At 37.8% G+C, this 15,580-nt stretch overlaps 1 protein-coding gene across 7 annotated transcripts in view; it reads right to left on the reverse strand.

The window, feature by feature from the left end:
* The window catches only part of NEK1 (NIMA related kinase 1), a 230,907-nt gene that overhangs the window by 82,866 nt on the left and 132,461 nt on the right, over positions 1-15,580 (reverse strand). The window lies entirely within an intron of this gene.

The following is a 15,580-nucleotide window of genomic DNA, read 5'->3' on the forward strand; positions in this document are numbered from 1 at the left end:
CCTTCAAACCAGTAAACAAAAATTTCCGGTGAGTATACATTTCAAATGCAACATTTACGGAACACCTTGTAAATATAAGTTAGCAATACAATTATAATATCTAGTCTTCTGGACTCTCATTTTATACTAATAGCCATGTTGTTCAAAAGAAGATGGCAATAACAAACACAATATTGAAGAACAAAGTTCAAGAAATGATTCTACCCAACTTCTTCAAGTCTTACTGTAAAGCTACAGTAATCAAGACAGTGTGGCATTGGTGAAAGAATAGACAAATAGAACAATGGAACAGAATATAACTCAGAAACAGACCCACACAAATACAGTCAAATGAACTTTATCAAAGGAGCTAAGGCAACTCAATGGAGAAAGGATAGTCTTTACAACAAATGGTGCTGGAACATCTGGACATCCCAGCGCCCCCCCCCAACAAAAGGGGGGGATCTAAACAGAGACTTTACACCCTTCACAAAAATTAACTCAAACTTCATTATAGACCTAAATGTAAAATGCAAAACTATAAAACTCCCAGAAGGTAACACAGGAGAAAACCCAGATGATTTTGGGTTTGGCAAGACTTTTTAGATACAACACCAAAGGTACAATCATGAAAGACAGAATTAATAAGCTGGACTTCAATGAAATTCAAAACGTTTGCTCTGTGAAAGACAATGTGAAGAGAATAAGACAAGCCAAAGACTTGGAGAATATATTTGCAAAAGACATAAAGACTTAAAGTACCATTAACCAAAATACACAAAAAGCTCTTAAAACTCAACAATAAAAAAACAAACCACCCAATTAAAAAAATGTACTAACGATCTGAACAGACACCTCACCAAAGACATATATGGATGGCAAATAGGCATATGAAAAGATGCTCCATATCATATGTCATTTGGGAACTGCAAATTAAAATAACGTGATACTACTACATATCTACTACAATGACTAAAATCCAAACCACTGAAGCACCAAATGCTGCTGAGGATGTGGAGCAACCAGAACTCTCATTAATGTCTGATGGTAATTCAAATGGTACAATGGTTTGGAAGACCATTTGGCAGTTTCTTACAAAACTAAACATACTTTTACTATGTGACCCAACAATCACACCCCTTGGTATTTACCCAAAGGAGCTGAAAACTTACATTCACACAAAAACCTGTACACAGATGTTTATAGCAGTTTTATCCATAATTACCAAAACTTGGAAGCAACCAAGTAGTTACCTTCACTAACTACAGATTTTTTAAAAAACCGGTACATACATGCTAAAAAGAAATGAGTTATTGAGCCACACAATGTCACAGAGGGCTCTTAAGTGCATATTACTAAACAAAAAAAGTCAATCTGAAAAGGCTACATACTGTATGATTCCAATCATATGACATTCTGGAATAGGCAAACTATGGAGACAAAAAGATCAGTAGGGGCACCTGGGTGACTCAGTTGGTTAAGTGTCTAACTTCGGCTTAGGTCATGATCTCAGGGTCCTGGGATCGAGCCCCCATGTCAGGCTTCACACTCAGTGGGGAGTCTGTTTCTCCCTCTCCCTCTGCCCCTAACCCTGCTCATGCACGCACTCTCGCTCCTTCTCTCTCTTTCAAATAAATAAATAAAATCTTAAAAAAAAAAAACAATAAAAAGATCAGTGGTTGCCAGAGGAGTGGTAGGAGAAATGAACAGGCAGAGCACAGAGAATTTTTAGGACAGCGAAAATACTCTGTATGATATTATAATGATGGATACACGTCATTATACATTTGTCCAAACCTACAAAATATACAGCACCAACAGTGAACTGTAATACAAACTATAGACTTTGAATGATATGTAAATATAGGTTCATCAATTGTAACAATGTACAACTCTGGTGAAGGATGCTGATTAATGGGAGAGTCTATGTATGTGTGGGGGCAGGGGATGTATAAGAAATCTGTATCTTCCTCTCAATTTTGCTGTGAACATAAACTACTCTAAAAAAATTAAGTCTTCATACAAAAAAAGACAGAAACATTGTTCTAATCCATGGTTCAGCACCTCTGAAAAAGTATACTGATATTTAAGATGTTATTATAAATAACTTAAAAAATCTAAACCTAACACAACTGAGTATTATCTCCTTGAAAGATTACATAGAAATATTCTGAACCTTTAAGATGGTCTTATTTCATACAGGATATTCAAAAAAGGTATAAATTCTGAGAAAATAAAAAGTTCCAAGTGGTTCTGAAAAAATAGCAGCATTCTTAAAAAATATGCTAGTTCTCTAGACGATTATTTTGAAAGAAACAAATTAATCTGGATTTACAAATTCTATCATTTTATTTAAATCAATAAATATTTCTCTAAACATGTATCATATGTATCCACTGTATAATCAAGTGAATGTTTAAATTCACTTAAAGAAATTATTTCTTTTCTTTTCTTTTTTTTTTTAGAGAGAGAGAGAGCTTGCATGTGTATGAGCAGAAAGGGAGGGGGAGAGGGAGAGGGAGAGAGAGAGAATCTTAAGCAGGCTCCACGCCCAGTGTGGAACGTGACACAGGGCTCCATCTTACAACTGTGAGATCATGACCTGAGCCAAAATTTAGAGTGAGTCGTTTAACTAACTGAGCCACCCAGGCACCCTGATTTCTGTTATTTTAATAAATAAATCTGATGTGATTTTTGTGAGAAAACAAATATACAATATTTGATAAAATGAGTCAACATATTCAAAGATGTTTTAAGTGCCAAGCACAGTGTCAAATAATGGATATCCAAATTGAATGATACATGGTAACTATGTGAGGTGACAGATGTATTAACCAGACTTATTGTGGTAATCATTTCACAATACATATATATATATCAAGTCATCATGTTGTATATCATATACTTACACAATGTTATTTGGCAATTATCTCTCAGTAAAGTTGGAAAAAAAACCCAAATATGTTGTAGACCAGAACTAACTATAATAATTTTCAAACAAACAAAAGACAAAACCAAAACAAAATAGATCATAAAATGTTTTCCCTCAAAAGATTACAAACTATAAGAGAAAGGGAAACATAAATCAATCAGTATGTTACAGAGAAATAAAAGTAGATAGATGTGTGCTAAATGGTCTGGGGAAAAACAAACGAAATAAAATGAGAAAAGAACTGTGTAAAGCCAGGAGGGGAGATGGTGACAGCGGCCTTTGTAGGGCAGCCAGTTTGAAGAGCCATTCATTGTTTAAGGAGGTCATAAAAATACAGTTAAGATAGGACAGTTCTACACTCAAATCCCCAAACTCTCACTAGTCCTGAGATTTTCCATTGTTTCTTATCCTCTCTGAACTTCAAACTTCTTCTCTTTAAATTGGGAATACCGTACTCATCGTCTCCTTACTGTAGGGATTAAATATGATAATTTATGTAAAGTGCGCAGTTGTGTTCCTAATAAACAGCAGTAATTATAGTTCAGCAAACATTTATTTAGTTTCTATTAAATAAGGTTATTTGGCTTAAACACTAGAAGTCTGATTTTAGACCCTGACAAAATGAAGGAACTGGCTTTGCTCAAAGCCAGTTTCTAATCTCTAGAATGCAGAATAAAAACAAAAACCTCCCATCTGTGCATAATCAGAATTTAAAGTTTTTGCATGGCAAAAGGTTTTATGACACAAAAGTCAGTAAGAAGCAGAAACCTGAAAGACAAATACTTGGCATTATAAATTTAAAAAAACCTATGATTTTTAAAGAACGATCAAAAGAGTAATTTAATTGTATAAATACGCAGGAGAGATGATATGAATTTAACCGATTTTGCTAAAGAATAATACCAACTGCCTTTCTCGGCCTATGACATAATTTTTATTTATGCTTCTGAAGATGATCTCAAAGTCATTTCCAAAATAACTGGGCAGATGCTTATAATAGGAACCTTAAGGAAACTCTTGAAAGAAAAAAGTCACCTAGGAGGGAGTTAAGATGGCAGAGGAGTAGGAGACACCGTTTTCAGCCAGTCCTCCGAGTCGAGCTGGATAGGTACCAGACCAGCCTAAACAACCACGGAACCAGCCTGAGACGCAGGAAGACGGGATCGCAACAAATGAACATCTCCGGCGCTGAGTATTGAGGTCGAAGCTTTGGAGCCATGAAACTGTGGCACAGATATCGAAGATAAACGGAAGGGGGAGGGTTCATGCTTCAGGGCGCCCGAAGCTGGTAGCCACTTGCACGGGAGGCGGAGAGCTGTGAATGGCACCCGCAAAACAGCAGACTGAGACCGTGAGCCGGGTGCGCGCGCCACCAGGCATCTCGCGGAACCCCGGAATCCTGGTGCGCTCACTGGATCCAGACTGAGACCGGGAGATCCGGGAGCGGGCGCGGGGCAGCTGGCGGCTGGCGGCATTAGAAACACAAAGGACAGAGACACGCCGGCCCTGGAAGTGAGGAGCTGGGGCGCCCGGTGTAGGGCGCACATCCCGGGACGCTGCAGGGTTGGGCAGCACCAACAGTAACAGAGTTAAAGTGGCCAGAAAATTGGTAGAGAAGCGGGCACTGCAACTCTCTCGCTCTGTGACAGAGGCTGATGGCCGCCGCTGCTGGGCTGACTCTCAGAAAGGTACAGCAAACCGCTTGGAAACCGCCAGAGAACAAAGCCTGGAAATACTGGCTCAGGGAGTGCCCATCCCCATCCCCCCTCGCAGGGACAGGAGACTTACCCAAACATGGCTGCCTGAGTATTTCGGTAGCGCGCAGGCCCCTCCCCCAGAACACAGAAGGCGGCTGAAAAATCAAAAGCCCACAACCCGGTGCCGGTGGCGCGTCAATTGAGCGCCTGCCTTCAGCTTAGCGTGATCCTGGCGTTCCCGGAAAGGAGTCCCTCACTTGGAGCCTCCGCTGGGAGAACCTGCTTCTTCCTCTTCCACTCCCCTGCTTCTGTTCCCTCTCGCTGGTTGGCTGCCACACTTAAATAAATAAATAAAATTTTAAAGAAGAAGCCCACATCCCTAAGAGTCCTACATAAAACAAGGCACGGCCTTGGACCCAGTCAATAATTTGGGCTCTGAAACCCCAGCAAACCTTCTTCATCAGAATGACAAGAAGGAGAAGCCCCCAGCAAAGAAAGATGAAGTGATTTCCTGTGGCCTCTGCCACAGAAATAATGGACTATAGGATGTAAACCAAATTATCAGAAATGGAATTTGCAGGTAACGATGGTCAAAATGATGAGTAGAATTGAAAACTATTATAGAAAGGTTACTGAGAATATAGAATCCTAAGGACAGAAATGAGGAGCGAACCTGACAGAAATTAAAAAATTTATGAGCCAAATGCAGGCAAAACTAAGAGGCTCTGACGCAGGGTGAGAGAGCAGAGGAAGGTTTAGTGAATTGGAGGATGGGTTAATAGAGGAAAAATAGAAAAAGAAGATGGTCTAAAAGAATCCAGGCCCACGAATGTAGGTTACGGAGATTACTGACTCAATGAGAACGATCAATGTTAGAATCATCGGCATCCCCGAGGGGAGTGGAAAAACAGAGGTCTAGAAGGAATTTTGAACAATTGAGCTGAAAACTTCCCTAATCTAGCAAAAACAAACATTCGTGTCCAAGAGGCAGAGAGGACCCCCCAAGCTCACCAGACAAACCTACGCCACGTCACGCTCATAGTGCATTTCGCAAATATTAGATGCAAGGATACAGTATCAAGCGGCCAGGGCAAAGAAATTTCTCCACGTACCAAGGCAAAAGCATCAGAATTACGCAGACCTCTACACAGACCTGGAATGAAGAAAGGGTTGGGAGCATATTTAAAGCTCTTTCAGAGAAAAACATGCAGCCAAGGATCCTTTATCCGAGGCTGTCATTCAATTGATGGAGAAATAAAGATCATTTAGAATCGCCAGTCACTAACCAATTTTGTAACCCACGAAACCAGCCCTACAGGAGATATTACGGAGTGCTATAAAAGTAAAAAGGCCCCAGAGTGATACAGAACAGAAAGTCACAGCCAATACAAACAAAGACTTTACTGGCAACATGGCAACATTAAAATCATATCTCTCAGTAATCAGTCTTAATGTAAATGGTTTGAACCATCCCATAAGCACAGGGTTGCAGATTGGATAAAGAAAATGACCCATCCATTTGCTGTCTACAAGAGACTCATTTCAAACCCAAAGATGCATTCAGACTGAGAGTAAGGGGATGAGTACCATCTTTCACGCATAATGGACCTCAAAAGAAAGCTGGGAGTAGCAATTCTCATATCAGATAAATTGGATTTAAACTACAGACTATAGTTAGAGATGCAGAAGGGGGCACTATATTATTCTTAAGGGAAGTATTCACAAAGTGGATATGACAATTATAAATATATATACCTCGGCAGGGGAGCAGCAAGATACACGAAGCCAACTCTTAACCAGAATAAAGAGACATATAAATAAAAATACATTAATAGTAGGATATACACTCCACTATGCAGAAATAAGACACTGGCAAAAACTAAGCAAAATCAAAGGCTTTGAAGTGCCATATACATCAGTTGGACCTCATATATATAGAACACTTACACCCCAGAACCAAAGAATACTTTCTATTCTAATGCCCATGGAATATTCTCAGAATAGACCATGTTCTGGCTAGTTTCAAAACAGTCTCAACCGATCCAAAAGTTGAATTATCCCTCATATTCTCAGACCACAGACGCTCTGAAATTGGAACTCAACCACAAGGAAAAATTTGAAGAAACTCAAACACTTGGAGACTAAGAAGCCATCCTGCTCAGGAATGACTGATAACAAACAAATCAAAAATCAAATTAAACAATTTATGGAGACCAATGAGATGAAAATACAACAATTCAAACCTATGGGATGAACTGCAAAGGCAGTCCCTAGGAAATTACATGCCATCAAGCCTCACTCAAAAGAATAGAAAATCTAAAATGCAGTTTTATATTCTCACCTCAAAAGCTGGAACAGCAACAGAGGGACAGGCCTAATCCACGCATGAGGAAGCAGTTGACCAAAATTAGAGCTGAAATCAATCAAGCAGAAACCAGAAGCACAGTAGAGCAGATCAACAGGACTAGAAGCTGGTTCTTTGAGAGAATCAATAAAATTGAGACCACTGGAAGACTTATCTAAAGAAAAGAGAGACCCAGATTATTAAAATTATGAATGAAAAGGAGAGTCACGAGGCACCATTGAAATTGGAAGGATTATTAGAAATTTTTATCACAGCTATATGCCAATAAACTAAGCAATCTGGAAGAGATGGAATCCTTCCGAAACCATAAACTACCAAGATTGAAACCGGGAAGAAACTGATTCCTTAAACAGGCCAATTAATTATGAAGAAATTGAGTCAGTGATAAACAACCTTCCAAATAACAAAACTCCAGGCCCGGACGGTTTTCCTGAGAATTCTACCAAACATTCAAAAGAAGAACCTATTCTCCTAAAGCTATTTCAAAAATAGAAACAGAAGAAAGCTACAAACTCATTCTATGAGGCATGTTATTACCTTGATCAAATCAGGCAAAGACCCCTCAAAGAGGAAATTGGCAGATTTCCTATGAATAGGGCGCCAAAATCCTCAACAAGATACTTGCTTAAGAGAATCCAACAGTACATTAAGGATTATCACGATCAAAGTGGGATTCATACCTAGGATGCAGCGTGGTCCGTATTCCAGCAAATCAATCAGCGTGATACATCATATCAACAAGAAAGACTCAGGAACATAACGTCCTCTCATATTGCGAAAAGCATTTGACAAAATACAGCATCCTTTCCACAATTAAAACCCTTCGAGTATAGGAATAGAAGTACATTCTCAATCTCAAAAAAGCCATCTAGAAAGCCTACGCAAATATTATTCTCAATGGGGAAAAGCTGGAAGCCTTTCCTAAGATAAGAACTCGACAAGGATGCCCACTCTCGCCACTATTATTCAACATAGTACTAGAGTCCTTGCAACAGCAATCAGGCGACAAAAGGGATCAAAGTATTCAAATTGGCAAAGAAGAAGTCAAAATGTCTCTCTTTGCAGATGACATGATACTCTATATGGGAAAACCCAAAAGAAGCCACTCCCAAACTATTAGGGGTATAGAGCAATTCAGTAACGTGGCAGGATACAAAATAAATGCTCAATGAAATTGCATTTCTTACACGAATAACGAGACGAAGAAAGAAAATTAGGGAATCCATCCATTTACAATACTTTCAAAAAACCATACATTACCTTGGAATAACAACCAGAGGCGTAAAGGACCTATATTCTAGAAACTATAAATCACTTTAAAAGACATTGAGGAAGACATAAAAGATGGAAAGATATTCCATGCTCATGGATCGGAAGAATTAACATAGTTAAAATGCATGCTACCCAGAGCAACTACACTTTCAATGCTATCGTCAAAATACCAGGGACATTTTTCAAAGAACAGGACAAACAGTCCAAGTTTGCATGAAACAGAAAAGGCCCGAATCTCAAGGAACTGTTGAAAAGGGAAAAACAAAGCTGGGGCATCACAATGCGGATTGAAGCGTCATACGAAGCTGTGATCACAAAGACAGCATGGTACTGGCACAAAAACAGACACATAGACCAATGGAGACAGAATAGAGGCCCAAGAAATGGACCCTCGGCTCTTTGGGCAACTAATATTTGATAAAGCAGGAAAAACATCCGGTGGGAAAAAGACAGTCTCTTCTAATATGGTGCTGGGAAGGTGGACTGCTATTACAAGAGAGAATGAACTTGACCACTATCTCCACCATACACAAAAATAAACTCCAAATGGATGAAGACTTGATGTGAGACAGGAATCCATCAAAATTCTAGAAGGAGAACATAGAACAACCCTCTCACGACATCGGCCAAAGTAACCTTTTTCATGACAATCCCCAAACGCAAGAGAAACAAGAATAAAAATGATTTATGGACTTCATCAAGATTAAAAGTTTCTGCACAGCCAAGGAAACAGTCAGAAAAACTAGAGGCAGCCACGGAATGGGAGAAGATATTTGCAAATGACACACAGATAAAGGACTGGTATCCAAGATCTACAAAGAACTCTCAAACTCAATACACGAGAAACAAATAAACAAATCAAAAAATGGGCAGAATGATGAACAGACACTTTTCCAATGAAGACATACAAATATGTAACAGACACATGAAAAATGTTCAAAATCATTAGCCATCAAGGAAATTCAAATCAAACCACACTGAGGATACCACCTTCGCCCAGTTAGAATGGCAAAAATAGACAAGGCAGAAACAACAATTGTTGGAGAGGATGTGGAGAAAGGGGATCCCTCCTACATTGTTGGTGGGAATGCTAAGTTAATTTAGCCACTCTGGAAAACAGTGGAAGGTCCTTAAAAAGTTAAAAGGAGTTGGCTACCCTGATGATCCAGCCATTGCACTACTGGGTATTTACCAAAAGATACAGAGCGTAGTGAAGAGAAGGGCCATATCACCCCAATGTTCACTAAGCAGCAATGTCCACAATAGCTAAATGTGGGAAGGAGCCGAGATGCCCTTCAACAGATGACTGGATTAAGAAGTTGTGGTCCATATATACAATGGAATATTACTCAGCTATCAGAAAGAACGAGTTCTCCAACATTTGCTACAACATGGACGGCACTGGAGGAGATAATGCTAAGTGAAATAAGTCAAGCAGAGAAAGACAACTATCATTGATTTCTCTCATCTATGGAACATAAGAACTAGGATGATCGGTAGGGAAGAAAGGGATAAAGAAAGGGGGGTAATCAGAAGGGGGAATGAAACATGAGAGACTATGGACTATGAGAAACAAACTGAGGACTTCAGGGGAGGGGGTGGGGGAATGGGGATAGACCGGTGATGGGTAGTAAGGAGGGCACGTATTGCATGGTGCACTGGGTGTTATACACAACTAATGAATCATTGAGCCTTACATCGGAAACCGGGGATGTACTGTATGGTGACTAACATAATATAATAAAAAATCATTAAAAAAAAAAAAAAAAAAAAGAAAAAAGTCACCTATACCTGAATGCTTCAACTTATTATATTTCATTTTTTATACTTCCTTTTAATGCTTATACACATACACACATAACTCATACACAATTTAAACAAACCACTAGCATAACTCTCTGAAACTGCAGACATACAGCCTAAGAAAAAATTTAAAAACCTTTAGGGAATACTTAGCAGATTTATCTTTAGTTAAAGAATGGCAAAAGTCACATAAGGGAATTGAAAATCCTTTATCTTGACCTTGTATTATTAAATTGTAAAGTAATGAAATAGAAATATTTTTATATTAATCTCAACCTTAAGAGAAATCTAAAGTAACAGAGACAAAAATTTGTTTACTGATAAAGTGCTATGAGTTAAACTGAGTAGGAGACCAAAGATAATCAAATTCAGTACAGTAGGGATTATGCTAAAACATGGAAAATCTCTACTAAATTCTCTTCATACTATTCATCTTTGAATCTATAGAAGCACATCTTCTCTTTTAATCAAGAGAAGATATCTTTAATGAAGAAAATGTCACTTACTACTATTAAGAACTTGCTTTGTATTGTATCAAAATCTGTCTGGCTGCCATTATATATGGCTGATGACTGGCATATAGTCTATTACCTAAAATAATCTGGTTCAATGTGTAAGACAAAGTTAATGGCACCTTGATAATAATGACCTTCAGCAGCCTTCAGTAAATCCTTATATTCCAAAATCAAACATATACTAGTCTCTCCCCTGGGTCAACTAAACAGATCCTAAGAACCTAAAATAATAAACATACAGAGAAAGTCAGACATAATGAAATCTAAACCAAAGAACAAACAGACTACCCTACTAAGTCTTCCAATTACTTAATAACAAAACTACGTCAGTTAACAAAAATATAAAGGTAATTCAGAGTAACTACTGAGGTGTTGGAACATCATTATAAGCCCAGGTAACAAACGCCACTAACTGATTAGTACAACAGGAGCAGGGCCTTCTATGTAAACATCATGGATATCTTATTCATAACCTCAAAGTTAAGGCTATTCAATGTTAAACAGATCTTGAGATAGAAAATAATAACTTATCTTTAAATTGTCAAAAGAGAAAACACTAGACTGAGTTCTTAATTCAGAAAGTTCATCCAATATGACAAAAAAACAAAAAAATAAAACTAAGAAAACAAAACAAATTTTCACAGAAAATAAAAACTTTAAAGCCGCAAAAAAACCCACAATTTTGTTAAAATTGATCACCTCGTTACATCATTCTAAGCACAGTTTTTCAAAATCCAAAGTTAAAAAAAAATTGCAACAGAAATAAAATCCCGAACTAAAAGTTTCATTTAGTCAAGCTAAAAAAAATAAACTGCTTTAGGAGCTATTTTTCCCAGCTATTTTCTCACTAAGTTCATAAATTCAAGACTTTTCTGTATTACTTATACTACCACAAAAGGTTTTTAATTATCACTGTAAAATTGCTTCTATTTTAGCTGTTAATTGTGTCCGTTTAAATTTGCTGAAAAATTAATCAGCAGTGCCACCAAATGACAAAAGGCAAAATTTCACCAAATAGTGAGGCTACATTTATAAACACATGACACTATCAGTTTACCTATTCTTGAAGCATAAATGCAAACACTATTTCACCTCTAAGTGCTGAATGATTTAAAGATTTTATATATTCTAGGAAAATATTAAATGGCCTGATTCCACATTTTGAATATAGAGCAATTAATTTCACACATAATTTTATATAGCTTAAAGAAACAACATGGTTAAATTTTATCAAATTCACATTTAACCTCTCAAAACCTTGTCTTTGAAGAACCAAAAATACAAAAGTATTTTTCTGAATCATTTTTATGAACTAGTATTGCTATAATGTATTTATAGCAATGTTCATGAATAAGAACACTCCAAGGTGGCCAGAAAGGGGAAGTATTTCTCCACCCTGAAGGAAGCCTGATAGAACTTTTTGGCAGATCTGAAGAATAGGACAAAGAAACAAAATGACATAGACAAGAGATAAACACAATGAAAAAGGAATTCCTCATACTCAAAATGGTCTCTCAGCAAATCAACACATAATTTCTCTAATTCTGTTTTTCATTTAATTTTAATTATTAAATGCACTGCCACTATTAAGAAGCAATCTGCCTTACATTTCGCTCAGAATACGAGTATATATGCCAACTGAGAAAGGCAATACTACATTATTTGGGGGGAAAAAAACTCTCTCACCACACATGAAATTTTTCTTCATATTAAAATCCTATGTTGTACTACAATTTTTACACTGAAATATGTCAAAGAGAAAATTTTATAAAATGGGTTTTTACGTGCCAAAGAATAAGAATAATTAAGGCAGTGATTTTTACCATTTGTTAGATCAAAGATACTTTTGATAACCCAATGAAAGACATGTGGTCCTTAAAGGGCTGGTATCCAAGATCTATAAAGAACTTCTCAAACTCAACACCCAAAAAACAAATAATCCAGTCAAGAAATGGTCAGAAGACATGAATAGACATCTCTCCAAGAAGACATACAAATGGCTAACAGACACATGAAAAAATAGTCAACATCACCAGCCATCAGCGAAATAACAAATCAAAACCACATTGAGATACCACCTTACACCAGTGAGAATGGCAAAAATTGACAAGACAGGAAACAACAAATGCTGGCGAGGATGTGGAGAAAGGGGAACCCTCTTACACTGTTGGTGGGAATGCAAGCTGGTACAGCCACTCTGGAAAACAGTATGGAGGTTCCTCAAGACGTTAAAAATAGAGCTACCCTACAACACAGCAATTGAACTACTAGGTATTTATCCTAAAGATACAGATATAGTGAAAAGAAGGGGCATCTGCATTCCAGTGTTCATAGCAGCCATGTCCATAACAGCCAAACTGTGGAGGGAGACAAGATGTCCTTCAACAGATGAATGGATAAAGAAGATGTGGTTCATATATACAATGGACTATTACTCAGCCATCAGAAAGGATGAATACTTACCATTTGAATTGACATGGATGGAACTGGAGGGTGAAATAAGTCAAGCAGAGAAAGACAACTATCATATGATTTCACTCATATGTGGAATAAGGAATAGCACAGAGGGCCCCAGGGCAAGAGAGGGAAAACTGAATGGGAAGAAATCAGAGAGGGAGACAAGCCATGAGAGACTCTGGATTCCAGGAAACAAACTGAGGGTTACAGAAGGGAGGGGGGTGGGGGGATGGGGCACAGGGTGATGGGCATCAAGGAGGGCACGTGTTGAGCACTGGGTTTTATGCACAACTGATGAATCCTTGAACACATCAAAAACTAATGATGTACTATATGTTGGCTAACTGAACATAATAAAAAAATTTTTAAATTAAAAAAAGAAAGATGTGGTCTTACTGAAGAAAAATTCATCAACATATATACCATTAAACTAAATTAACATTTCAGGAAGTTAATAATGCTATCTCTAACTCTGAATAATGTTAACCACTCCTGAGTTACAGTAACGGTAAGTAAATATAGACATAAGAAGACACCATACTTATCTATATTATGTCAAATCAAATCTTCTTTTGAAATTAATACTTGATAAAATAACTTTAAACCATTTTCTATTGATTAAACTGGATTTAAGTACTTAAATTATGAAGACTGTTTTTCTATGTAACTTATAAAGAACAGTATTAGAGATCAAGCCTTTCATCTAGGAGATGAGGAAATAAAGGCCCACAAACATTAAGTCAGTTTTCCAAACCGGCAAATTAATTGGCAGAGCTGAGATTAAAAATCAAGTATTCTGATTCTTAAACTCATTTTTTTTCTCACAAGAACGCAGTTAGTAAACCAATGTTTGAACACTCCTCTATTAGAACTCTGAAATGTTATGAGCCACAGAATTCCCAATGAATTTATTTGTGTTACTATTCACCAGATACCATGCTAAGCATTTTACAAGGTAAATCAGGGTCCTTTGGTTGAAAGCAACAGAAACTAACTCTGGGGGTGCCTGGGTGGCTCAGTCGTTAAGCGTCTGCCTTCGGCTCAGGGCGTGATCCCGGAGTCCTGGGATCGAGCCCCACATCAGACTCCTTCGCTGGGAGCCTGCTTCTCCCTCTCCCACTCCCCCTGCTTGTGTTCCCTCTCTCACTGACTGTCTCTCTCTCTCTGTCAAATGAATAAATAAAATCTTAAAAAAAAAAGAAAGAAAGAAACTAACTCTGGAGGAAAGGAGGAGGGGTGGAAGGGGAAAGAAGAAGAGAGAAAAGAACTGTAAGTAAGATTATAAAAGTAAAGGGAAGCCCTCCAAAAAGAACAGTCCAAAAAGAACAGGAGATGAATCTAGGTAGCAAAACTAATTCATTGTTTCATCATGTTCCTTTACTAGATTAAATAAACTTCAAATCCTGTGATATTCTGCTCAAGCTTGAAGCCCTGGGAGATGATTCAATTGGTCTACTTTAGATGACCTGCCTATCCTTTAGCTAGAAGAAGCCAGAATGCCTCGTTTGACAGACTTACCAAAAGAGCACACAATAATTCCCCCAAATGAAAATGGGTTGCTTGCCTGTTTGTTGGACTTGAGAAGTCAGGCAGAAGGGACAGTTTAATGCTGCCACAGTTTAATGCTGCCACCATAAAAATACTTCTGAGAGAACTTGAAATACAAAGTTGTCCCATACTAGAAACCAGTATTCTTTATCAATAATATAGTCATAAAAGCTGTCATTTGTGCACACTTCAGAACTATCTAAGACAGATCTACCATTAACAGAGAAAATATATACAGAGAAAAAAACCTTTATACTGGTTTAAATGGCTTAGAAAGCAAAGACTTTGGGGGGGGTAGTTCTTGGACTGTATTTTAACTATATGGATGCTCTTGAAAGTGCGTTGGATGGATGGATGAGGTCTATCTAGTGCAGCCTTCTGGAAGGAGAAGCCTGGCTCCAACTGATTATATAAGGAAACGGAACTGTACTATTATACAGCTGCCTAGTAATAAAAGTATTATACGAGAATGTATAGTACCTGCTCAGAGCTGAATCAACGTCAGACATAATTTATAAAATGTACTTGTTGACATATAAAACCTAACATGCTTCCAGAGGTGCTCCCCTGCTCCTCTCCTTCTGCCTCCTCTACCATTACCACCACCACCTGTGAAACTTCCGCTCCTGTTGCTTAGGGAAAGTTAGCTTAATGCTAGGAAGATCATTAGAGGAGAAGCTTTGAAATAGGGCCCCTCAGCTAAGGGGAATCCTGATTCTCTTTGATGTTCTTGAAAATTTTAAATGTCAAATAAACATATCTTGCAGACCTCTCTGAAACACTGTAAATATCTAGGGACACTTGGAAGAGAGAGCATGATTCCAAATTGATCTCATGATGTGTCTATTTAAGTGGATGAGATTATGTGGCAAGATTAAGGATAAGAACATTCTGAGATAGTCAAAGATGGGGCTTCCACCAGAAGCCTTATAGGCCTATATGGCAGGTCAAAAGAACGAGACAATAGAAATAAAATACACAACAAAGAGTGAAATGCAAAGCAGGAGGAACA

This window comes from Ursus maritimus, unplaced genomic scaffold (assembly GCF_017311325.1).
Source record: "Ursus maritimus isolate PB19 unplaced genomic scaffold, ASM1731132v1 scaffold_11, whole genome shotgun sequence".
In the NCBI taxonomy this organism is placed as follows: domain Eukaryota; kingdom Metazoa; phylum Chordata; class Mammalia; order Carnivora; family Ursidae; genus Ursus; species Ursus maritimus.